This window comes from Macaca fascicularis, chromosome 3 (genome assembly GCF_037993035.2).
Source record: "Macaca fascicularis isolate 582-1 chromosome 3, T2T-MFA8v1.1".
NCBI lineage: Eukaryota > Metazoa > Chordata > Mammalia > Primates > Cercopithecidae > Macaca > Macaca fascicularis.
Genome location: NC_088377.1, coordinates 170,489,217 through 170,514,393, shown reverse-complemented (window position 1 = coordinate 170,514,393; position 25,177 = coordinate 170,489,217). Strand labels below are relative to the sequence as shown.

Here is a 25,177-nt window from a genome sequence, read left to right as displayed (position 1 = left end):
TCTAAAGTATAAATAGGAGAAATGCTACACTTCACTGCAAAAGTCCTATCTTTCTAATTAAACCTGCTTGTTGTGTGTATTTTAAATCAATATTTGAGTGCTTACCATGTGCCAGCAACTATGCTGGGTGTTTGGATTTGGAAATGAACTAGAAAAAAATCTCTGCTTATCACGGAAGGTGGTTGTGATTAAATGAGTTAATATTCTACGAAGAGCTTAGAAAAGTTCTTGGAACATAGAGATTAAAATGTTAGCAATTGTTATTTAAATATTAGTCACTTTTCTCTCCTTACTTTCCACTACTCTATTACAACCTTACATCATCTTCACAGATGGGATTTCCCATTGGCCAAACCCAGCCGGAAGCCAGGCGACACAGTGACCTATTGGTAAAGTCTATACAGGTCAGCCTATTGGAGCAGAAAACATGACAGAAGAGGGTGGAAAAGTGGATCTGGAAAATATCCAGCAGTCACACTTCATGTTTAGGCAACTTCAGCATCTGGATTGACAGTTCAGCTAACATTTTGGCCTTTTGATTCCTTTACCTCTTCATTCTCTTCAGTCACCTGGTCACACAATCACACCCTGGATCTTGTCTTTACTAAAAAGCCACCACCCAGGCTGTCATGACTGTAATCCCAACACTTTGGGAGGCTGAGGCAGGCGGATCGCTTGAGGTCAGGAGTTCAAGACCAGCCTGGCCAATATGGTGAAAACCCGTATCTACTAAAAATACAAAAATTAGCTGGGCGTGGTGGTGTGCACCTGTAGTCTCAGCTACTCAGGAGGCTGAGGCAGGAGAATCTCTTGAACCCAGGAGGTGGAGGTTGCAGTGAGCTGAGACTGTGCCACTGCACTCCAGCCTGGGTGACAGAGCCCGACTCCATCTCAAAAAAACAAAAAAGTTACCAGCCAGGCCCATTGGCTCACGCCTGTAATCCTAGCACTTTGGGAGGCCAAGGTGGAGGATCCCTTGAGCCCAGGAGTTCAAGACCAGCCTGGGCAACATAGTGAGACTTCATTTCCACAAAAAAAAGGAAAATTAGTCGGGTATAGTGACATTCGCCTATGGTCCCAGCTACTCGGGAAGATCCCTTGGGCCCAGGAGTTCAAGAGTGAGTGAGCTATGATTTCGCTGCTGCACTCCAGCCTGGGAGACAGCAAGATGGTAAAAAAAAAAAAAAAAGTCACCACACCTCAAAATAGCTAATTCAGACATTCTGCTTTGATAATAACTCACTGTTTTCCAGTTTGCTGGCTCAAAAATCTCAAATAACGTCACCCAGTTTTTTGAAATCTTTATGTAATTTTACTAATATTTAAGTTTTATTTTTAAAACAAAATTCTGTGGAACCTCTTTTTTCCTGTTGGTAATCAAATACCTCTTTTTTTTTTTTTTTTAATTTTGTTTTCTGTATATCCACAATAAGTCATCCCCAAATCTCAGTAATGTAAGTATCCTCTTTGTTCAGACTGGTGATTTGTTTTCTTTTTTGGCTGAAGGAAATATCTATCCCAAGAACCCTGCATTTCCCTGCTCCAGTCTGGCCTGGTTCGCTAGGTCTGTTGATAATTATCGTTATGGGATTCCATAAACACTGTCCTAGGGAATTCCCTTTGCCTCTTTGTTGTGCTGAATCCACTGATTCTTGGATTCCATGATGTTTTCTTGGGTTACTCTTCCATTTAATGGATCATCGAGAAGGGAACCTTCATCCTTTCTCTCATTGCTTTTCTGTTGGTCTGTTTCTCTTGGGTTGCTTTTACCTTGAGTTCTCTAGTCAGCCGGGAGGTTGTAAGCTAGACTGCCAGTGTTCTAAAGCCAGGTCAGGGAATGAAGCTAGGGGATGGATCTCACAACTGAGTATGTAGGTTTTAATTTAATCTCTTGTTTTCAGCATGATACTCCTGTCTTTAGCTGAGTCTATTGTCTAAGAGTCCAGAGACCACCTACTTCAACTTCAATCTTTCCAAAGTAAACCTTGAGTCTTCCGTTATGGTGGGAGAGTAGTAGCCTGGTTGCTCAGAGTCAGAGAGGAAATTTAGGAGTCTACTGCTTCTTACACAGATTTTGACCCTTTTTTTTATTTAAACTTTTTTCTTTTTTCTTTTCTTTTTTTTTTTTTTGAGACGGAGTCTCGCTCTATCGCCCAGGCTGGAGTACAGTGGCCGGATCTCAGCTCACTGCAAGCTCCGCCTCCCGGGTTTACGCCGTTCTCCTGCCTCAGCCTCCTGAGTAGCTGGGACTACAGGCGCCCGCCACCACGCCAGGCTAGTTTTTTGTATTTTTTTTTTTTAGTAGAGACGGGGTTTCACTGTGTTAGCCAGGATGGTCTCGATCTCCTGACCTCGTGATCCGCCCGTCTCGGCCTCCCAAAGAACTTTTTTCTTTTAATGCTGCATTACTGGCAGATTTCTCCCCCACCCCACCCTTTTTTTTTTTTTTTTTTCTTGAGACACTCGCTGTCTCCCAGGCTGGAGTGCAGTGGCGCGATCTCAGCTCACTGCAAGCTCTGCCACCCGGGTTCACGCCATTCTCTTGCCTCAGCCTCCTGAGTAGCTGGGACTGCAGGCGCCCGCCACCACGCCTGGCTAATTTTTTGTATTTTTTAGTAGAGACAGGGTTTCACCATGTTAGCCAGGATGGTCTCAATCTCTTGACCTCGTGATCCACCCTCCTTGGCCTCCAAAGTGCTGGGATTACAGGCGTGAGCCACCACGCTCGGCCCACCCCACCCTTTAAAAAAAAAAAAAAGAAAGAAAAGAAAAGATGGGGTCTCGCTATATTGCCCAGGTTGGACCCAGACTCTTGGTCTCAGGCAATCCTGTCTCCTCAGCCTCCTGCGTAGCTGAAATTACAGGTACACACCACCACACCCAGCTCCACTCTTTTGTTTTTTGTTCTGCCTGCGCATCTGCCTTCAGATGTACCTGTGCTTCCAATTCCCCAGTCTTCCTGGGTTTTGCAGCATGAGTAGTTTGTCCCTTGCTTTCCCCATTCTCATCTCATCCTCCCTCCCCACCCCCAAGGCAAATTTCAGCCTTTTCAGATCTGCTAGGACAGTTAACACTGTCCTTCAGCTTTCCAGTTTCCACAGTTGTGTTGATATCTGTCATCTGTTTCCATTTTCTTTGTCTTTATGTGTTTTTGCCTTTTTAAAAAAAATTTTTACTCTGATGTTTAGTGGATTTTTGGAAGGACCTGAGAGCAAACAGCTGTGTTCAATCAGTTAGTTAAGTCATTTTAAACAGAAGTCCCTGCATTAGTTCTTGAATTTTATCAAAACCTCAGTTCATTGACTGTCCCTTCCTTTTTCTTTATTAGGTCTTCCTGTCTTTATTTCTCTCCTTATCAAATGTGGATTCCAAGATCTATCTTTCTAGTTATTTTATAAATATACCATCACCTTTCCCCTCTAATTTGGTCAAACTTCAGCATGGTTGTATGCAGCTGCTTCTCCTCTTGTCAGATCTAGGTGCTTTGCATCTCTCAATCTTCTGAAATCTCTGGGACCTTAATCTTTTGGTTTATCCTATATCTTGTCTGCATCTTTAGATTCCTTTACTGAGTCTTTCCCATCAGCATCCAAATAGCTGAAATATTTCTCATAGTACACAAATATTTTGTGGTAGAGTGGATGCTGCCTTTGCCCAACTTTACTTTCTTCTCTGCTTTTACTCTTTCCCAACCCTGTCTTCAAATGCAGAAACTAACTCACCTTTTGAAAGCCCAAACTAAATTCTACTTTCTCCTTGAAGGCTTACCTGCTTCTCTTCAGCCAAAAGTGATTTCAGCCCCCATTGAATGCCTAGAGAACTTTATTTCATTGTGTTTGCCTTTTTATAAACCTTTGAAAATAAGTGTTTTGCCTCCCCTACTAGACTGGGATTCTTGTCACATTTGTTTATGTAGTCCAATACCCATAGTTGAAGAAATAAACCATGGTTATTAAGATAAACAATCAAGATGCTTCACACACAGGTTCTTAAAAATGTTGATTGTCACAGTGCATACATGCAGATACTCAGTTGGATAACTCACATTTTTCTTTATCTGCGAGTTTTATTTTTGCTGTCACTCTTAACCGTATACATGGTTAAAAATAAACAATATTCAGCTCCTTTAATGCTCTTCAGTCTTTCCAGTCTTTTTTTTCTTTTTTTTTTTTTTTTTAAAAAAAAAACCTTTATGAGATATGTATGTTGCCCTCATTTTATACTTGCAGATATTCAGGTGCAGAAAGGGAGAGGAACTTTTGGACTCAATAAGGCTCTCTTATTTTTTGAGACAGAGTCTCACTCTGTTGCCCAGGTGGGAGTGCAGTGGCACCACCTTGGCTCACTGCAACCTCCGCCTCCTGGGTTCAAGCAATTCTCTTGCCCCAGCCTCCCAAGTAGCTGGGACTACAGGCATATGCCACTAGGCCTGGCTAATTTTTGTGTTTTTAGTAGAGATGGGGTTTCGCCATGTTGGCCAGGTTTGTCTCAAACTCTAGCCTTAAGTGATCTGGCCGCCTTGGCCTCCCAAAGTGCTGGGATTACAGGTGTGAGCCACTGCAGCTGGCCTATTTATTTAGTTTTTTGAGACAGGGTCTCACTCTGTTGCCCAGGCTGTGGAGTGCAGGGGTGTGATTATTGCTCACTGCAGCCTTGCTCACCTGAGCCTCGTTCCCAGGCTGGTCTCGAACCCCTGGGCTCAAGCACTTCTCTCACCTCAGCCTCCGAAAGTGCTGGGATTACAGACATGAGCCACTGTGCCTGGCCAAGGCTCTCTTTAAGTGGTCACTGAGTGGCATTTGTAATCAAAAGTAATGTGTGTGGTGGTTTTTTTCTTTCCAGAAAATTTTGTATACTGAAACAAAAGCGCATTTTAACTGTAGTAATAAGTATAGCATTTTAACATCCATTTGAAATTGGTAAGGCATAGAATTTGTGTAGTTAGCTAAAAAACTACTTTCAAGAATATGTATTTGTGAAACTGTTATCCTTATTCCTCCCCACCACCCCAACTAATTAATCTGAGAGTAATTTAGTATAGTTCTAATGACCTGGTGACAGTAGACTTGCTATAGAGGTATAATTTGAATAGGCTTTAGCCTGTGCTGTGAGTTAGCATCTTTTCTCTTTCTCTAATATTTGTATAAAACAGTCATTTTCTGAGTCTGTATTCATTGCTCTAAACCTTTTCCACCAAAATTCTTGGAGATGTACAGCCATGGTTATGTTTTATGTGATGGGTAAATATCACTGATAACTTCAAAGTGTTCTAAAAGACAGAGTATTTGGAGGCACATCTTAAAGGAATCTTAGTAGCCTGTCCTGTACATTTAGTAGTTTCATTTGTCCACCCCTGGTAACCAAAATTAGTAGAAGTTGTAGAGAGCTATTGAAGGAAAGACCATCTCTTCATAGGGCCAATTACTTAAGCTATTCAGTTATAAGTTTGTAATTTAAGTTGTAAGTAGGAGATAACTTTTACAGAGATAATCTTTGGGTTAGATGTTACCTCAAAAGTGTTATAGTTCAGTCTGGAAACTGAAAAGGCATGCTTCAGCATGGGTATTTGCAGCTTTTTGATGAAAAGCATCAAAAGCATAAAGCAGATGAAGTAAACCATGCCTTGATAGACCAAGTTGGCATTGTCATGTTTGGTTTATCACATGTCCATAGGAATTTTCTTCTTAGATATGATATCAGAAACGTCATGGGTTGATATGGTTTGGCTATGTCCCCACCCACATCTCACTTTGAGCTGTAATAATACCCCCCCACTTGTGTCAGGGTGGGGCCAGATGGAAGTAATTGAATCATGATGGGGGGTTCCCCCCATCTGTTCTTGTGGTAGTGAATAAGTCCCACAAGTTCTGATGGATTTATAAATGGGAGTTCCCCTCCACAAGCTCTCTCTTGCCTGCCGCCATGTAGGACATTGATTTGCTCTTCGTTCCTCTTCCGCCATGAATGTGAGGCCTCCCCAGCCGTGTGAAACTGAGTCAGTTAAACCCCTTTCCTTTATAAATTACCTAGGCTTGGGTATGTATTTATTAGCAGCGTGAGAACCGATTAATACGTGGGTCGTGGAAAGTCAGCTTCAAACTTCTTTCCTAGTACTTTTCCCTTTTGGAATTTATTGATTCTTTAGCCTAGTTATAAAACGTAGGGTTTTTGGCTTTTCTCTGGTCGTTACTGATTTATCTTGAAAGTTTAGGCATTTTTGGCCGGGCGCGGTGGCTCAAGCCTGTAATCCCAGCACTTTGGGAGGCCGAGGCGGGCGGATCACGAGGTCAGGAGATCGAGACCATCCTGGCTAACACAGTGAAACCCCGTCTCTACTAAAAAATACAAAAAACTAGCCGGGCGAGGTGGCGGGCGCCTGTAGTCCCAGCTACTGGGGAGGCTGAGGCAGGAGAATTGCGTGAACCCGGGAGGCGGAGCCTGCAGTGAGCTGAGATTCGGCCACTGCACTCCAGCCTGGGCGGCAGAGCGAGACTCCGTCTCAAAAAAAAAAAAAAAAAAAGAAAGTTTAGGCATTTTTTTATGTGTGCTTATGCTCACACCTTCCAGTCAAAACATGGTTTTGAAAGGAAAGCCTTCTAGAAAGTAGATAATGTTCCTATACAACTTCAGTAGATGAGTTCAGTCTAGGAATACTCTATGCCTCCCACTGGTAGAAACTAGGAGTATGTAAATAATGAAAACCAAAGATCTTTCTCCCAGAGAGTTTACCAGTGTAGCTGTGTCATCCAGTGTAGCAGCCACCAGTCCAGTGTGAGTATTTAAACTTAAGTAAAAGTTAAAATCAGTTTCTTTTCTTTTTTTTTTTTTGAGACAGAGTCTTGCTCTATTGCCCGGACTGGAGTGCAGTGGCGCGATCTCGGCTCACTACAACCTTCGCCTGCTGGGTTCAAGCAATTCTGCCTCAGGCTCCCAAGTAGCTGGGATTACAGGCGCATGCCACCATGCCCAGTTAATTTTTTGTACTGTTAGTAGAGATGGGGTTTCACTGTGTTGGCCAGGGTGGTCTCGATCTCCTAATCTCGTGATCCACCCACCTCAGCCTCCCAAAGTGCTGGGATTACAGGCATGAGCCACTGCACCCAGCCTAAAATCAGTTTCTTATTTGCACGTACCCAAATTCCAAGTGCTGTACAGTGCAAATATAGAACATTTCATGTCTTTGAAGTATTGGAGTCTATGTTTGTGATTTTGTGACAGTATTTCTGTTGCCATGGTAGTCTGTTATGTGGTGGCATTTCTCCATATTTTGATTAGTTTCTCATCTTGTCAGGCCTTGGCCCAAAGTTGTTTGATTTAGGATGTAAAATTATCAGTGTACTGCTGTATTTTCTAATTACAATAGTTTTTCCAGCTTTTCAGATATTTCTTCAGCATTCTTTTATAGTGATTGCACTGATGTTTATAGAGGAAATGGAAAGTAGGTTTTATAGATTTTTTTTTGTGATAAAACATTCGAAACATAAATTTACCATTTTTAACTTTTTTTTTTTTTTTTTTTTTTGAGACAGGGTCTCGTTCTGTTGCCCCGGCTAGAGTGCAGTGGTGTGATCATAGCTCACTACAGCCTTAAACTCCCAGGCTCAAGCTATCTTGCCACCTCAGCCTCCCACGTAGCTAGGCTTACAGGCATAAGCTACCGTGCCCAGGCATTTTAACCATTTTTAAGTGTGCAGTTCAGTGGTATTACATACATTCACATTGTTGTGCAACCATCACCATCATCCATCTTCAAAACTTTTTCATCTTGTAAAACTAAATCTATGCCCACTAAACACAATAGGTGCCCATTTGCCCCTCCCCCTAGTCCCTGGCAACCACCATTCTATTTTCTGTCTCTATGAATGTGACTGTTCTTGGTACCTCATGTAAGTGGAATCATACAGCATGTAGCCTTTTTGTGATGGGCTGTTCTCACTTAGCATAATATCTTCAGGGTTCATTCATGTGCGTAGCACGTGTCAGAAGTTCCTTCCTTTTTAAGACTGAATAATATTCCGTTGTATGTATATATACCACATTTGGCTTTATCCATTCATCCATCAATGGACACTTGCTTGCACCTTTGTGAATAATGCTGCTATGAACATGGGTGTACACATACTTGTGGGAGTACCTGCTTTCAGTTATTTTGAATATACGGTATACCCAGAAGTGGAATTGCTGGATCATGTGGTAATTCTATATTTATTTACTTACTTATTCGGGGAACTGTCATACTGTTTCCCAGATTTTTAAGCTCTGTTGAACTTAAAAACAAATTTATTTCATAGGAAGTTGAGATTACTCAGACTACCTGTCCTGTATTTCCCTCGCTTGTACCATGGTGCTGAAATATTATCAGAGAGTATTTTTCCAGCTGTGCAGGTGAAGCCTCTAAGATAAACCTTATTTCTCTTTATTGGAAGTTAACAGTATTGCTACAGGGGATAGTTTTGTAGTGTTGGGTATGTACATACTCTTAAAAGTACTAATTTAATTTTCCTCTTCTGGTAGAGTCTCCAAAATGAAATTAGAAAACAAGTATTTTTCCTTTTGTTGGGTTTTCTGTTGACAGAGTTTGCATAACGGTTTTTACTTATTTTTTTCTCAAGCCCACAGCACAATTCTTTTTTCTATTTTGTATTCATTGCTTCCTAGTTGTATTTTCTGTCTCAGTCATAGTGTAATGTTTTAACAGTTATCTTCAAAGCAAGAGAATATATTTGGAACTAGACATGAAAACATAGATTTTTGAGCAAGACTCCATCTCAAAAACAAAAAAATTAAAAAAGGCCAGGCGTGGTGGCTCATGCCTGTAATACCAGCACTTTGGGAGGCCAAGGCAGGCAGATCACTTGAGGTCAGGAGTTCAAGAAAATATACATGCTTTTATATAAATAAGCATTCAGAGATTTAAAAACCACTTTAATATATTATTACAATACTTTAAGTTAGACATCTTACATTTATATTAAGTTTGAAAAATTTGAGCCTTAAGCACTGTTAACATATGCTTTGTATGTACGATAGAATTCTCATCTGGTTTATGTGAGTTACTATAAAACTGAACAGGTAGGCAGAAATAGAGACCAGTGTTGAAAGAAGATAAATTTTCTGTATTTTGGCTTTCAGGAAGCCCTTGCATGGGCTAACCATTTGTTTCAAATGAAATGGTTTCAAGCTTGGCATTTTCTATTTTTAAAGCAAGACTGCCTAGTATAAATAAGGCCCACAGGGAAAAGATTATCGAGTAATGCTTGCCTTGGTCATTCCCAACTGAAGTTAGCTTTATGGATCTAAATTTATTTATCTTTTTCAGGGCCATTCTTGAGATTAATACCCACATTCATAGGTAATTGAGGATTATTATTTTGGGTAGGGATTCTTGTCATGAAAAAATTGGGGCAAGATATCTTAGTATCATCTTATGTGTGACCAACAACTACATAGTTCAGCCAAAATTCCTTTGTCAAAGGTCATTATGATATAGGATCATTTGAAAGTGCTTGTCTCAGAACTTCTGGGATTTCGGGAGAATCTGGGAACACCACACTGTGCAGTGCTGTCATTGGCCTCATTGATTCCTTTCTTTTATTTTGATTAAATTTCAATTTATTTTAGAGATAGGGTTTCACTCTGTCACTCAGCCTGGAGTGCAGGGGCAGGATCACAGTTCACTGTAACTAGGGCTTCAGTGATCTTCCTACCTCAGTCCCCTACCCCCACCCCCAGAAGCTGGGCCCAAAGGTGCGCACCATCACATCCTGCTAATTTTTTTTTTTTTTTTTCTTTAAAGACTGGGTCTTGCTATGTTACCCAGGTTGGTGTAGAATTTCTGGTCTCAGGTAATTCTCCCAAAGTGCTTAGATGACAGGTGTGAGCCACTGCACCTGGCCCTTCCTTTTAAGTAATTGTTTTTAGCTACGAATATCTTTCCTCCTGAGGAAAATACTTTTTTTCCTTTTGATTATATATTTAGCTCTTATGGAGATGGCTGTGAAAATGTAAGCTGACTGAACTTACCTCTGTAAGGGTACTTTTTTGCTTCTAGAAAATGTGTTTATGTATACCCAAGTGTATTTTGTGAATCTGGGAGCTTGCTAGGGGATTTATGATTACTTTTACAACTTTTTTTTGGAGGATGGGAGTTGCTTTATCACTGCTTTGGTAAAGATATTAGTTAAGTTTGATTTCATCTTGGTTTCTGTGTTGCAGGCCATCTTGCAAAAGAAGTTATATTGAAAAATATTTTTAGATAGTGATGGTTATCTTATGTGCCCCTCAGTTTACTTTTTCTTAATTGGTATCCTTTCAAACCAGTTTTCTTCCCACTGTCTGAGAAAATTATCAGGAAGTAATTTGTTGTAACAAATCTAGCAATTTATCTCGTTTTGTAAAATTCTCATAAAGGATTATGTAAAAGAAGGTAGTTGATGACTTAAAAAATTACTTTTTCTGTTTCAGGTAAATTAGACTTTTTCTTTCTTTACCTGTCTCATGAAAATGACTTTTTCTTGATTTGGGAAATTCTGACTTTTCTAGCGCTATACCACATGGTTGCAGGGCATATATCTAAAATATTGTTTTGTTTGACTGATTTATGGTTTTCTTTTTGAGTCCTTTTTACTCTGTGTTCTGATGTAGTCTTCCTTCCCAGAACTTTCCCCAATATACTATAAATCTTTGAAAATCTTCATTTAATAAATAATATCGTTCACTCATTGAAATGCTTAAAAAATGCAGCAACCTGACACTTATGTTACTTCTCAAGTCTTATTGAATTATCTGTATTTCCAGAGCTTTATTTTCTATTTGCCAGAGCTCTTTGGTACTCAGTGAAGTATTTTAGGTAATTCTGCTTAATTTGAGGAGTTTTTGTGTGGAATTAACTAGCAGCTGTAATCTGCTTCTAATTCTTGGCAGCTAATGAGTCCTTAGGCGTCTGTCTGGGTGTGTGCTTGCATTGTTGACGGCCTGCTCAGTGATTTTGGTTGATTCGGCAGTTTTAGAAATGTTAGTTTAGAAGTGAGTCTTGGAGCAACAGTGCACCATTAAAGAAAAAAGGGAGCAAGTACTTTAGGATCTGCTGTGAAGTATAATGAAGGGCTTAGAGCATGTTAGTGAAAGGATTGCTGGGCCACAGCCTGCCTCATATTCATCACATAGTCATGGAAATATCTTTTGAAAAGACTGATATAAAGGCCTGTTCTGCTACTGCTTTGTGAAATGGAAGATTGGAATTAGATGCTTAAATAGAAAATGTTCTCTTGTTGCAGCCTCTTTGAAATGTGCTGCTAGTGGGAGCTGCAGCTTCCTCCTGCTGACTCTGAGCCCCAGGCTTCAGTTGAGATGGTCCTTTCAGAAATGTGGAGCTTAGTCCAAGCCTGGATTTCAGTGGGTAGCACCTGGCATCTGTGGCTAGAAAGTCCTATGAAGTGTAAGTGCTTTCTTCTCTCCTTATAAAGAATCCCTTTTCCTTCATTGATTCTCTTCCTTCCCTTCCTTTTTTCTGCTGTTTAGCAGAGGGGAAGAACAATGAGCAATATACTGTAGTGTGTAGGGTATCAGGATTTGGTTGAATTTTCTTTATGACTCAGTGGCCAAAACGAGGTTTCATTTTGTTTTCTTTTTTGAGACAGCATCTCACTCTGTCACCTAGGCTCGGGGGCAGTGGTGTGATCGTAGCTCGCTGCTGCCTCCAGCTACTGGGCTCAACCAATCCTCCTGCCTCAGCCTCCTGAGTAGCTTGGGCTACAAATACTCCATGCCTAGCTGATTTTTAAATTTTTTTTGTAGAGACAGGATCTTGCTGGTTTCTAACACCTGGCCTTAAGCAAGCCTCCCGCCTAGGCCTCCGAAAGCTCTGGGATTACAGGTGTGAGCCACCATGCCTGGCTGGATGTCAACAATTGTTAAACTCTCCTGGAATTCAAAATAAAGTGATAATTATGACCCTTAACATTTAGTATGGGCAGTGTCATCATGGTTGATTTTTGATTGGCAATGTACTTAGTAGCCTTGATACCCAAGTTTGCCAAGTGATTCTTTAGGAGTCACTTTCATATTTAGTTATTATTCTGAAAAAAACCAATACAGTATTTGAAAGGAGAAGTACATTTGACCAGAGGGTAAGACAGTATCAAAGTAAATAAGGGTGCTTGAATTTAGAAGATAGTGCTTTCCTTTTGCTTCTACTTGATACATTTGCACAAGAATAAGTCAGTGATTTTCTAACTTCCCATAGCATTGTCCTGGGAAATTCATATAGCTGCCATCCATAGTTTAGTTTAAAAAAACCCCAAACTAGAAAATAACATAATGAGCATTAAAAGGTGCAATTTTCAGGCCGGGCGCGGTGGCTCAAGCCTGTAATCCCAGCACTTTGGGAGGCCGAGACGGGCGGATCACGAGGTCAGGAGATCGAGACCATCCTGGCTAACACAGTGAAACCCCGTCTCTACTAAAAAATACAAAAAACTAGCCGGGCGAAGTGGCGGGCGCCTGTAGTCCCAGCTACTCGGGAGGCTGAGGCAGGAGAACGGCGTAAACCCGGGAGGCGGAGCTTGCAGTGAGCTGAGATCCGGCCACTGCACTCCAGCCTGGGCGACAGAGCAAGACTCCGTCTCAAAAAAAAAAAAAAAAAAGGTGCAATTTTCAACTTGCAGAAAAATAATTTTTTTTTTTTAGACCGAGTATCACTTTGTCGCTCAGGCTGGAGTGCAGTGGCGCAAACTCGGCTCACTGTAAACTCTGCCTCCTGGGTTCACACCATTCTCCTGTCTCAGCTTCCCAAGTAGCTGGGACTACAGGTGCCTGCCACACGCCTGGCTAATTTTTTGTATTTTTAGTAAAGATGGGGTTTCGCCATGTTAGCCAGGATGGTCTCGATCTCCTGACCTTGTGATCCGCCCGCCTCGGCCTCCCAAAGTTCTGGGATTACAGGCGTGAGCCACTGTGCCCGGCCACAGAAAAATAATTTTTTTAAGGAGAGGTAATTTTCTTACATAAAGTGTATCATCTTAAGTGTATAACTCAATGTTTTTTTCTTATATGTACATTTTAAGTAATCACAAATAACTTCAAGGCATAGCACATTCTATTACTCTAGCAGATACCTGAATGCCTCTTCCCAGTAAATCATTCCCCTCCCATAACCACTGTTCTGACTTACATCACCACAGATTTGTTTTGCCTGTTTTTAAAAAAATAGCTTTAGTGAAATATAATTCACACAACTACATTTCGCTCATTTAAAGTATACTGTTTAATGGTTTTTAATATAGAGATTTCTTTATCAAGTTTTGGACATTTTCTTTTTTTTAATTTTTTGAGATGGAGTCTCGCTCTGTTGCCTAGGCTGAAGTGCAGTGGTATGACCTTGGCTCACTGCAACCTCTGCCTCCCAGGTTCAAGCAATTCTCCTGCCTCAGCCTCCCAAGTAGCTGGGATTACAGGTGTGTACCACCATGCCTGGCTAATTTTTGTATTTTTAGTGGAGATGGGGTTTCGCCATCTTGGGCAGGCTGGTCTTGAACTCCTGACCTCAAGTGATGCACCTGCCTTGGCCTCCCAAAGTGCTGGGATTACAGGCGAGAGCCACCGTGCCCAGCTAGACATTTTCATCATACCAAAAAGAGACTTGTACCCCTTGGCCTGCCACCTCCTACCTCATTCCTAGGCAACTACTAATCTACTTTCTGTCTCTAGAGATTTGCCTATTCTGGATATTTCATATAAATGGAATCATATAGTTCATGATCCTTTGTGACTAGTCTTCTTTCAGTTAGTATGATGTTTTCAAGGTTCATCCATGTTATAGTACATATTATTCATTCCTTTTTATGGCTGAGCAGTATTCCATTCAACATATATACCACATCTTATCCATTCATTGGGCAGTGGACATTGGGACTCTTTCCACTTTTTGGCTATCGTTTGTGAATAGTGCTATAAGGCATTCATATACAAGTGCTGTTGAAATTTTTGGATTATATGATAACTCTATTTTTTTTTTTTTTTTTTTAAGACAGAATCTTGCTTTGTCACCCAGGATGGAGTGCAGGGGTATGATTTCTGCTCACTGCAACCTCTGCCTCTCCAGCTCAAGCAATCCTCCCGCCTTAGCCTCCTGAGTAGCTGGGACTACAGGTGCACACCACCGTGCCCAGCTAATTTTTGTATTTTTTCTAGAGATGGGGTTTCACCATGTTGCCCAGGCTGGTTTCAAACTCTTGGGCTCAAGTGATCCTCCTGTCTTGGCCTCCCAAAGTGCTGGGATTATAGGTATGAGCCACTGTGCCTGGCTGATAACACTCTATTTTTAACCTTTCAAGGAATGGCATCCTGTTTTCAAAATGGCTGTACCTACCATTTTACAATCCTACCAGCAGGGTATAAAGGTTCCTGTTTTTCCACATATTCACTAACACTTCATGTTGTCTTTTTGATTATAGCCGTCCTGGTGGGTATGAAGTGATAGCTCATTGTGGTTTTGATTTGCACTAATGGCTAATCATGTTGAGCATCTTTTCATATGCTTTTTGACCATTCATGTATCTTTGGAGAAATGTCTATTCAAGTTCTTTGTCCATTTTTAAAAAAACTTTTAGGTTCAGGGATACACATGCAGGTTTGTTGTATAGGTAAACCTGTGTCATAGGGGTTTATTGTACAGATTATTTTGTCATCCAGGTGTTAAGCCCAGGACCCATTAATTATTTTTTCTGATCCTTTCCCTCCTCTCAACCTCTTACCTCCAGTTAGTCCCAGTGTGTGTTGTTCTTCTTTGTGTTCATGTATTCTCATCATTTAACTCCCACTTATAAATAAGAACATGCGGTATTTGGTTTTCTGATCCTGTGTTAGTTTGCTAAGGATAATGGCCTTCAGCTCCATCCATGTTCCTGTAGAGGACATTATTTCATTCTTTTTATGGCTGCATAGTATTCCATGGTGCATATCTACCACATTTTCTTTATCCAGTCCACCGTTGTTAGACATTTAAGTTGATTCCATGTCTTTGCTATTGTGAATAGTGCTGCAGTGAACATTTGCATGCATGGAACAATTTATATTCCTTTGGGTATACACCCAGTAGTGGGATTGCTGGGTCAAATGGTAGTTCTGTTTTTAGCTCTTCAAGGAATCACCACATTGCTTTCCACAATGGTTGAACGAATTTACACTCCCACCAACAGTGTGTAAGCATTTCTTTCTCTCTGCAACCTCACCAGCATCTGTTATTTTTTGCTTTGTCCATTTTTAAATTGGGTTCTTTGTGTTGAATGCTTCCATTTTAGAAATACGGTTTCATTGACTTTGGAATTCTTTCCTTTTTTTCTTCCCATTTTTTAAATCTACCTCTCCATGTCTTCCGGCATCCTCATTCTTGACAAGAAGTCTGCTCTAGCTTTTTACTTTTGTTCCTCTGTATTTAATGTGTCCTTTTTCTCTGCTTACCTTCAGTATTTCTCTTTATCTCTGGTTTTCAGGAGTTTGAGTATGATATATTTAGAATTTGTTCGCTTATTTGCGGGAGGAGGGAACAGTAACGTTCTCTGTTGCCCTGGTCTAACCTAGTGTTTAGCATTTCCGTTGTCTGCCATTCTCACTGGTAGGGCGGCCTCAATGATCCTAGTTTTTCTTGTGGCATTTATTCTTTGCCTTGCATCTGGCAGGTATTGTGCAAAATAGTTTTTTTTCCCTTCTTTCAGTGGTAGGAGACCTCTCGTGGTGTTGGTAGTATTATTATAGGCTCAAGACTGTTTTATGCCTATCCCCTGGGGTAGATGTTTTTCTTTTACGCTTAGTGCAACTGCAGTGAGTCTTAACCTGTGCTTTGAGGGGTGACATGCCTTGCTGCCCCTTCCCCATAGCCTAAGGCTTTTGTTCAGAGAAGAAGGGTTCAGTCAGAGATTTTTGTGCTTTTCTGCAACAGAGGCTGTTCCCCTCCTCCAGGACTGCACCACCAAAGGAGCTGGTCTTCTGCCCTACCCCCAATCTTTCTCTTGAGTATCTGGTCTGCGGAGGTGATCCTGCTGGGTGACTGAGTTCCCCTTGTGTCTGAGTCCCGGGGGTTCTATATGCTCATGCTAGCCCACATGCAGCCTTTCTCAATTTGTTAGAAGTGTTAGCTGAATTTTTATGAGCTGGTTGCCAGGTGCCGTTAGTTTCTTCCTCTGTCCTGTCATAGATGAGCCAGTGCTTGCCTTCGTTTTCCTTGTTAGAGGTCTGTCCTTAGATTTCAGTCAACTTGGTTGCCCTAAGACCTCAGCTTTCTGATGCATTTAAGCAAGGTTATTTTATAGTTTATTTGCTTTTGTGTATTGTTAACTTGTGGAAAGCAGTATTGTTTCTGTCATTATATATCTTAGGTGGATGTGGAACTCTTCTGAGGCATTTTTATTCTTCATATATTTTAAATCCCACAAGATATTATTGCTTTATATAATCAGTGTTAATTGGATTTACGCATATATTTAACAGCTTTTTCATTATTCTTCATTTGTTCCTGATTTCCGTTTTCTTTTTTCCTACTAGGATTTCAGTTATATGTGTCTTAGCCTTTTTCACTGTGTCCCACATGTCGCTTGCATTCTTCTCATTGTTTACCTTCTATCCTTTTTTTGACTTTGTGCTTCAGTCTTTCTGTTTTTTATTGACCTGTTATCAAGCATAGTAATCTATAATTCTTCAGTTGTCTGATTTGCTGTTTGGCCCTTTCTAATGGTTCTTAATTTCAGGCTCTTTCTAATGGTTCTTAATTTCAGTTACCGTATTTTTTACTTCTAGAATTTCCTTTTAATTCTTTTTAATATATTCCATTTATTAATGGAAATTCTCCAGTTTTGTCTTCTAAGTCTTTGCATATATTAATCAGCTATTCATTTTTTCCAACTGTTTCTTTTAACCTTTTAGAAGTAAACCTTATAATGCCCTACTCCTTAAACATTTCCACTTGTATCTTGTAAGAACAAGGATATTTTTCTAAAATAAACTAAAACTGTTGTCACTCTCAAGAAGTTTAACATTGATATGATGGTATTATCTGTCTGTATTCAAATTTTCCTAATTGCTCTAGTTACAGATTTCTAACTTTCTAAAATTTTATTTTCCCTAATCTAGGATCCTTCAAGGGTAATGCTTTTCTTTTGGTTGTTGTGTCTCTTTAATTACCTGGGTATTTTTTTTTCTTTTATGATAATGATATTAAAACACAAATCCAAGACAGGTGTGGTGGTGCACACTTGTAGCCCCAGCTACACAGGAGGCTGAGGTGGAAGGGTTGCTTGAGCCCAGGAAGCCAGACTGAGCAACTGTGTCCAGACCCTGTCCCTTTAAAACATACACACACGGCTGGGTGCAATGGCTCACGCCTGTAATCCCAGTGCTTTGGGAGGCTGAGGTGGGCAGATCATGAGGTCAGGAGTTCAAGACCAGCTTGGCCAATATGGTGAAACCCCCGTCTCTCTTAAAAATACAAAATTAGCCGGGTGTGGTGGCAGACGCCTGGAGTCCCAGCTACTCGGGAGGCTGAGGCAGGAGAATCGCTTGAACCTGGGAGGCAGTGGTTGCAGTGAGCCGAGATCACACCACTGCATTCCAGCATAGGTGACAGAGTGAGATTCCATCTCAAAAAAAAAAAAAAAGAAGAAAAAACACACACACCCCACACAAATCCAGAATGGGCCATTTTGTCTTAGTTTTTCGTATGCCTCGCTATTTAGATTTGTCTGGTTCTTTTCTTATGATTGCATTTAGGTCAAACCTTTTTTGGAAGAATACTGCATAGACGATAATTTGTCGTTTTTACTGAATCACATCAGGAGTCACATAAAAGCTATTGGTGATGTTTTATTACTTTGGTTAAGACATCAGTTATTTTAGTCTTTGATAGTTCATTATCTAGATAATGGTTACTTTCTATTGTCTGTTTCTTTCTAGTTGTTGTCACTTGGTTTTGTTTTCTCCCCCGCAGACGTGGTCTCGCTCTGTCACCTAGGCTAGAGTGCAGTGGTGTGATCACAGCTCACTGCAGCCTTGACCTCCTGGGCTCAAATAAATGGAACTTCCACCACAGCCTCCGAAGTAGCTGGTATTACAAGCATGTACCACCACATCTGGTTAATTTATTTTTTCTTGCTTTTTTGTGTGGAGATGAGGTCTCACTTTGTTGCCCAGGTTGGTCTTAAGCTCCTGGCTTCAAGTGATCCTTCCACCTCAGCTTCCCAAAGCGCTAGGGTTATAGGTGTGAGCCAGTGTTCCTGGCCTGGCTTTGCTTTTGTTTGACAGATGCTTGATATGTTGTTTAAGAAAAGTTGAAGAGATAAATGATGTTTTCTTCCTGAAATGATTTTCTTTTGCATCTGGCAGGTCTTTATGACAGGAACAGATCTCTTTGAAATTCAAAAAGGAATTGAGCAGATTCTAAACTGTGTTTCAACCTTTTTTTTGTTTTGTTTTCCTAGACAGGGTCTTGCTCTGTCGTCCAGGCTGGATTGCAGTGGCGTGATCATGGCTCACTGCAACCTCTGCATCCTGGGCTCAAGCGATACTCCCACCTCAGCATTCCTGCCCACACCCCCCAGTAGCTGGGACTACAGACACGCCATCATGCCAAGCTAATTTCACCTTGTTGCCCAGACTGGTCCTGAACTCCTAGGGCTCAAGCAGTCTTCCTGCCTCAGTTTCCCAAAGTGTTGGGATTACAGGCATGAGCCCCTGGGCCTGGCCTACTTTCTGTTTCTATGAGTCTTGCTACTTTAGATATCTTATGTAAGTTAGAATCATTCAGTATTTATCTTTTAGTGATAAATGTATTTTCACTTAGTGTAATGTCCTTGAGGTTCATCCATGTTGTAGTGTGTGTCAGAATTTCCTTCTTTTGAAGGCTTAGTAACATTCCACTGCATATATATACATTTGTTTATCCATTTATCCATAGATGGGCATTTAGGTTGCTTCTGTCTCTTGGTTATTGTGAATAATGCTGCATTTGGCTGCAGTTGGACATGGGTGTGCAAGTATCTTATCTATTGGAGATCTTTTTTTTTTTTTTTTTTGAGTTTAGCTCTGTTGCCCAGGCTGGAGTGCAGTGGCATGATCATGGTTCACTATAATCTCTGCCTCCTGAGTTCAAGTGGTTCTCATGCCTCAGCCTCCCAAGTAGCTGGGATTAACAGTTGTGTGCCACCATGTCTGGCTAATTTTTGTATTTTTGGTAGAGATGGGGTTTTGCCATGTTGGCCAGGCTGGTCTTGAACTCCTGGCCTCAAGTGATCACCCGCCTCCCAAAGTGCTGGGATTACAGGTGTGAGCCACTGTGCCTGGCCCTGTTTGAGATTTTATATTCAGTTCTTTTAGATATATAGATAGAACTGGGATTTTTGGAACATATGGTAGTTCTATTTTTAATTTTTTGGGAGCCTCCATCCCCATTCCCACCAGTGATGCAAAGGTTCCAATTTTTCCACATCCTTGTTAACACTTATTATTTTCTGAGGTTTTTTGCTTTGTTTTTTTGGATAGTGGTCATTCTGTTGGGTGTGAGGTAATATTTCGTTGTGGCTTTGATTTGCCTTTCCCTATGGTTGGTGATGTTGAGCATCTTTTCATATGCCTGTTAACCATTTGTGTATCTTCTTGGGAGAAATATTTATTCCAGAAATGCCATCCAAGAAATCATTGTCAATTGCAATGATTATGAAACTTTTCCCCTAGGCTTTCTTCTAAGAGTTTTATAGTTTCAGGTCTTACGTTTAGGTCTTTAGTCCTTTTTGAGTTAACTTTTATATGTGATGTAAGGGACTAACTTTGTTCTTTTTCATGTGAATATTCAGTTTTCCTAGCACCATTGTGTAGTCTTGGCACCCTTGTCAAAGATCATTTGAATCCTTTACAGGAGAGTTTATTTCTGGGTCTATTCCATTATATTGGTCTGTGTGTCCGTCTTTATGCTAGTATCATACTGTTTAGATTACTATGGCTTTGTAATAAGTGTTGAAATTAGAAGTATGAGACCTCCAATATTATTCTTTTTTAAGATTTTTTTGGCTCTTTGGGGTCTCTTGAGATTCCATATGAAGGAAACAATTCCATTTTCTGCAGAAAACATCACTGAGATTTTGGTGAAGGTTACATTGAATCTGTAGATTGCATTGGGTAGTACTGAAATCTTAACAATATTAAGTCTTCCAGTCCATGAACATGAGATGTCTTTCATTTATTGGTGTCATCTTTAATTTCTTTCAGCAATGTTTTGTAATTTTCAGTATACAAGTCTTTTGTCTCCTTGGTTAAGCTTATTCCTGAGTATTTTATTCTTTTTTATTCTGTTGTAAATGGAATTGTTTCTTTTCAGATTTTTCATTGTGAGTATGTAGAAGCAACTAATTTTAATCTTAATTTTGTGATCTGCAACTTTGCCAAATTCATTTATTAAGTCTAACAGTCTTCTTATGGAATCTTTTGGGTTTTCTACATGTAAGATCGTGTAGAATGCTCTTACATTATACGTGACCAGAGATTATTTTATTTCTTCCTTTCAATTTAGATGACTTTTGTTTTTCTTGCCTAATTGCTCTGGCTAGAACTTCGAACACTATGTTGAATAGAAGTGGCAACAGTAGACATCCTAGTCTTGTTCTGTTAGAAAAGCTTTTTGTCTTCACTGTTGTATGATGTTAGCTGTTGATTTTTGCATATATGGCCTTTATTATGTTGAAGTTGTTTCCTTCCTGGTTTGTTGAGTGTCTTTGTCATGAAAGGGTGTCAAAGTCTGTCAGATGCTTTTTTTGCATAAATTGAGATGACCTTCATTCTGTTAATGTGGTGGATTACTTTGATTTTCATATGTTGAACCATCCTTGCATTCCAGGTATAAATCCCACTTGATGATGATGTATAATCCCTTCAATATGCTGTTGAAAAGCCAGGCATGATGGCTCATGCCTGTACTCTGACCTATTTGGGAGGTTGAGGCAGGAGGATTGCTTAAGGCCAGGAGCTCGAAACCCATCTGGGCAACATAGCAACACCCATCTCTAAATATGAAATTTTGAAAATAAAAATTTAAAAATTGAGAAAAAAATATGCTATTGAGTTCCATTTGTTAGTATTTTATTAAGGGTTTTTGCATTACTATTCATAACAGATGTTATTAGTCTGTAATTTTCTTGTTTCTTCTTCTAGCTTTGGTGTCAGAATAATGCTGGTTTCATAGAATGAGTAGGAAGTGTTCTTTTCAGTTTTTGGAAAGAGTTTGAAAAGGATTAATGTTATTTCTTTACATGTTTTGTAGAATTCACCAGTAAAGCCATTTGTTCCTGGGCTTTTCTTCATTGGGAAGTTTTTCATTACTGATTTAATCTCTTTACAAGTTATAGGTCTATTCAGATTTTCTATTTCTTCATGATTTAGTCTTGGTAGGTTATGTTTCTAGGAATTGTTTATTTCATGTAAGTTATTCAATATGTTCACTTGCAGTTCATAATACTTTTTATAACCCTTTTTATTTCTGTAAAATTGGTAGTAATCTCCTGACTTTCATTTCTGATTATTTAAATCCTCTCTCTTATTTCTTTCTTTCTTTCTTTTTTTTTGACATAGAACCTCACTCTGTCGCCCAGGCTAGAGTGCCATGGCATGATCTCGGCTCACTGCAACCTCTGCCTCCCGGGTTCAAGCGATTCTCATGCCTTAGCCTCCCAAGTAGCTGGGACTACAGGCAGCTGCTATCAGGCCTGGCTGATTTTGTGTGTGTGTATGTGTGTGAGTGTGTGTGTGTGTGTGTATTTTTAGTAGAGACAGGATTTCACCAGGCTGGTCTTGAACTCCTGATCTGAAGTGATCTGCCCGCCTTGGCCTCCCAAAGAGCTGGGATTAACAGGCATGAGCCACTGCGCCCAGCTCTCTCTTATTTCTTAATCTAGCTTAAGCTTTGTCAATTTTTTTGTTGTTGTTAATTTTGAAATACTTTAAAAACAAGTCACAACACTATGGCCCATTCCATTGTACAAGCTACAGATGCTTGCTTAGCAGCCGAGGGGCACTCTTGAGTACCATATCTGAAAAGTGAATAAAAATCCTTATAAAACAAATATTTAAATAGTTTCCATAGGAACATAAATAATGTGTGAACTATATCCTAGTCTTCCATATTGTCACATCCATGCGAACCCAACTGTTACGAAAAGTGAATAAAAATCCATATAAAACAAATATTTAAATAGTTCCCATAGGAACACAAATAATGTGTGACCCATATACTGGTCTTCCATCTTGCCCCATCCATGCGAACCCAACTCTTATGAAATCCCTTAATTCAAGCAGTACTCATAGTTAACAACAACGAGAGTGATATCTACATATTAATACTAGTGGAAGCACAGGTTGCTGAGTGATGTTTCATTCCATTTGCCCAAGCACAAGTCACAGGCAGGGTGCTAATGTCCTGTTCCTCTATCTGGGGTGGGAGGTCGTGGTTCTAGATTTGCTGCATGAGTTTCGATGCTGGTCCTGACATCACATGTAGATTGTTGGCCTCTGGAATCCAGTGAAAGTAGAAGTAGCAGCAACAGTGTCAGTGCCCATGTTTTTAAAGAGCATCCAATTACCTACATATATTTTGGGCAGATCACACTGCTCAACAATCTGATCAAGGCCATCACATGTTCTTCCCATATGCTGGATGAATAATACTTCTCACTGATGTCGGTCTCTTTTGCAGCAGGGGCTTTACATGTGCATGATCATAAAGGATTGATGAAATGATCCATATACTTCATCATTCATATAATACCTAAAGGTCTGTTCACTTGACTCATCTTCCTTATCAGAGCCTGTCCTTTTTTTTTTTTTTCTTTTTGAGACAGAGTCTCGCTCTGTCACCCAGGCTGGAGTGCAGTGGCGTGATCTTGGCTCACTGTAAGCTCTGCCTCCTGGGTTCACGCCATTCTTCTGCCTCAACCTCCCAAGTAGCTGGGACTAAGGCACCCGCCACTACACCTGGCTAATTTTTTGTATTTTTTTTTTTAGTAGAGATGGGGTTTCACCGTGTTAGCCAGGATGGTCTCGATCTCCTGACCTCGTGATCTGCCCGCCTCCAGGATGGTCTCGATCTGACCTCATGATCTGCCCACCTCGGCCTCCCAAAGTACTGGGATTATAGGCGTGAGCCACCGTGCCTGGCCCTGTCTGTTCTTTTAATATGATATTTTTGGCAATGAAGCTGATGCCACATGAAATATCTGCCTGGCTTAGCTGTGACTCTCACTCTAGAGTCTGGTGGAAAATACTTGTCCTATGCTGGGTTGATTACACTGGTAATACTTCAGATTTAAGCCTCACATCCTCAGATCCAGGAAAGCAACTGCTAGTATCAAGCAGTTACATACTGAAACCAAACTCAACTCCTGTGTCAAAGACACAGTGGACATTGGAGGCTACCTGCATAAAGGTCTCAGGATTGGTACAGCTACTTCCTACATGGAAGCTGACACCAGTGACATCAATATTTAGCTCTTTTGCCCATTCCAGAAGAAGCCTGCTGGCTTTGAGCTTGGCACCAGATTTAACACTGAGGTGACGGACTGCTTTGGAATCATCATTTGCAATCTTAAAAACCAACTCTGCTTTGAGTGTGTTCTGGCAACTGACATCAACTTGACCTTATTACCGAAAATCATCATCTGGACTCCATTATCGGCAGTGTACTTAATTTGAGACATTTGTTTACAAGAATTTGCATAGATAAACCTCTTTTGGGGGCATCCCCAGAATCTGCACCAATTGTATTTCAGCCTTGCTAGCACAGTCAAATCCTGTCCCAATGGCAGTGAGAGTCTTCATGATGGCTCTGCTATCATTATGTTTGACTCCATGAAAGGGGGTGACATGAGGAAGAGTTTTTAACCATCTTAGATATATCTTTAGAATGTCTCTAAGGTCCATGACATAGAAGCCATCCTAATCATCATCAGAAGAAAATTCATTAAATTTTTGGTCCAGAATGTCCTTGGCAGTAAAACCTTCATCAAGGAAGCGAGTGGCAGTGAAACTCTTCATTACTAAACTTTTCATGGTTTCTTGATGTTCCTCTGAAACACAACAAAATGGAAAACTAAGAGATGGAATTGAAAGAAATATTTCCAGATTCTCACAAAGACAGTTCTCCAGGAATTCCAAATCCTGCCTCTTGTGCCCTCAGAGCAGCAGTGGAAACATTCTCAGAACACCTGGGTACCACGGAAAGTGAAGATGCTGCTCTCTGAGCCAGAGCTACAGGACCTCTCTGCTGTGCCTGTCAGTGCCTTGCTTCTGCTCGCCAGAGATGCTGGCCCAAGGTAGCGCTGGAGCTGTTGGCAGAGGGGCGGCCAGTGACTGCGGCTGCCGGGACTGACCTTGTTGATCTTTTTGTAGCATCCCCTTGATTTTCCTATCCTCTCTTTTGTTAATCTTTGCCATAAATCTTTATTAGTTCCTTCTTTCTGCTAGCTTTGGATTTAGTTTGTTCTTTTTCTGGTTCCTTAAGGTATAAAATTAGGTTGTTGACTTGAGTCCTTTTTTTCTTTTTTAATGTAAGCATATACAGTTATACATTTTATTTCTCAGCACAGTTTTTGTTGCATCCCATACATTTTGGTATGTTGTGTTTTTTATGCTAGTTCAGTTTAGTTCAGTTTTATACTAGATTTTATACTAGTTCAGTTTAATATGCAACATTGGGGTTTTTGTTCTGTTTTATTTTCTAAACATAAACACAGAAACACAATACAAATGTATAACTTAGTGAGTTACTATATGCGGATGTCCTTTTAGCCACCACCCAAGTCAAGAAACATCTTCATTTGTCTGAAGATGTTTTCTGATTTCCCTTCCTTGACCCATTGGTTTTTTTAAGAGTATGTTGTTTAATTTCCACATATTTGGGAAATTTCTAGTTTCCCTTTTGCTGTTGACTCCTAGTTTTATTTAATTGTGATCAGAAAAGATATTTTGTATGATTTCAGTCTTTGAAAATTTATTAAGACTTACTTTGTGGCCTAACGTATCAGTCTTTTTAAGGAGTGGTATATTTCTTGTTTCTGTCACTGGGTCCCAACTCGAGAGTTTGGAGTATTTACCAGGGCTCCTCTTCGATATCTCTGAATTCCAGTTTTGATTTCCCCAGTCTTGTGAG

The 25,177-nt window shown here is 40.3% G+C and overlaps 1 protein-coding gene, 1 long non-coding RNA gene and 1 pseudogene across 3 annotated transcripts in view; 2 read left to right on the top strand and 1 right to left on the bottom strand.

The window, feature by feature from the left end:
• TNPO3 (transportin 3) overlaps window positions 1–25,177 on the top strand; it is a 100,355-nt gene that overhangs the window by 2,234 nt on the left and 72,944 nt on the right. The window lies entirely within an intron of this gene.
• On the top strand, window positions 18,637–21,088 carry LOC141409926 (uncharacterized). The gene is made up of 2 exons (XR_012432841.1): window positions 18,637–18,774; window positions 20,876–21,088. It is a non-coding gene; the product is annotated as an uncharacterized lncRNA (long non-coding RNA).
• Window positions 22,361–24,090, bottom strand: LOC102119203 (ornithine decarboxylase pseudogene; annotated as a pseudogene).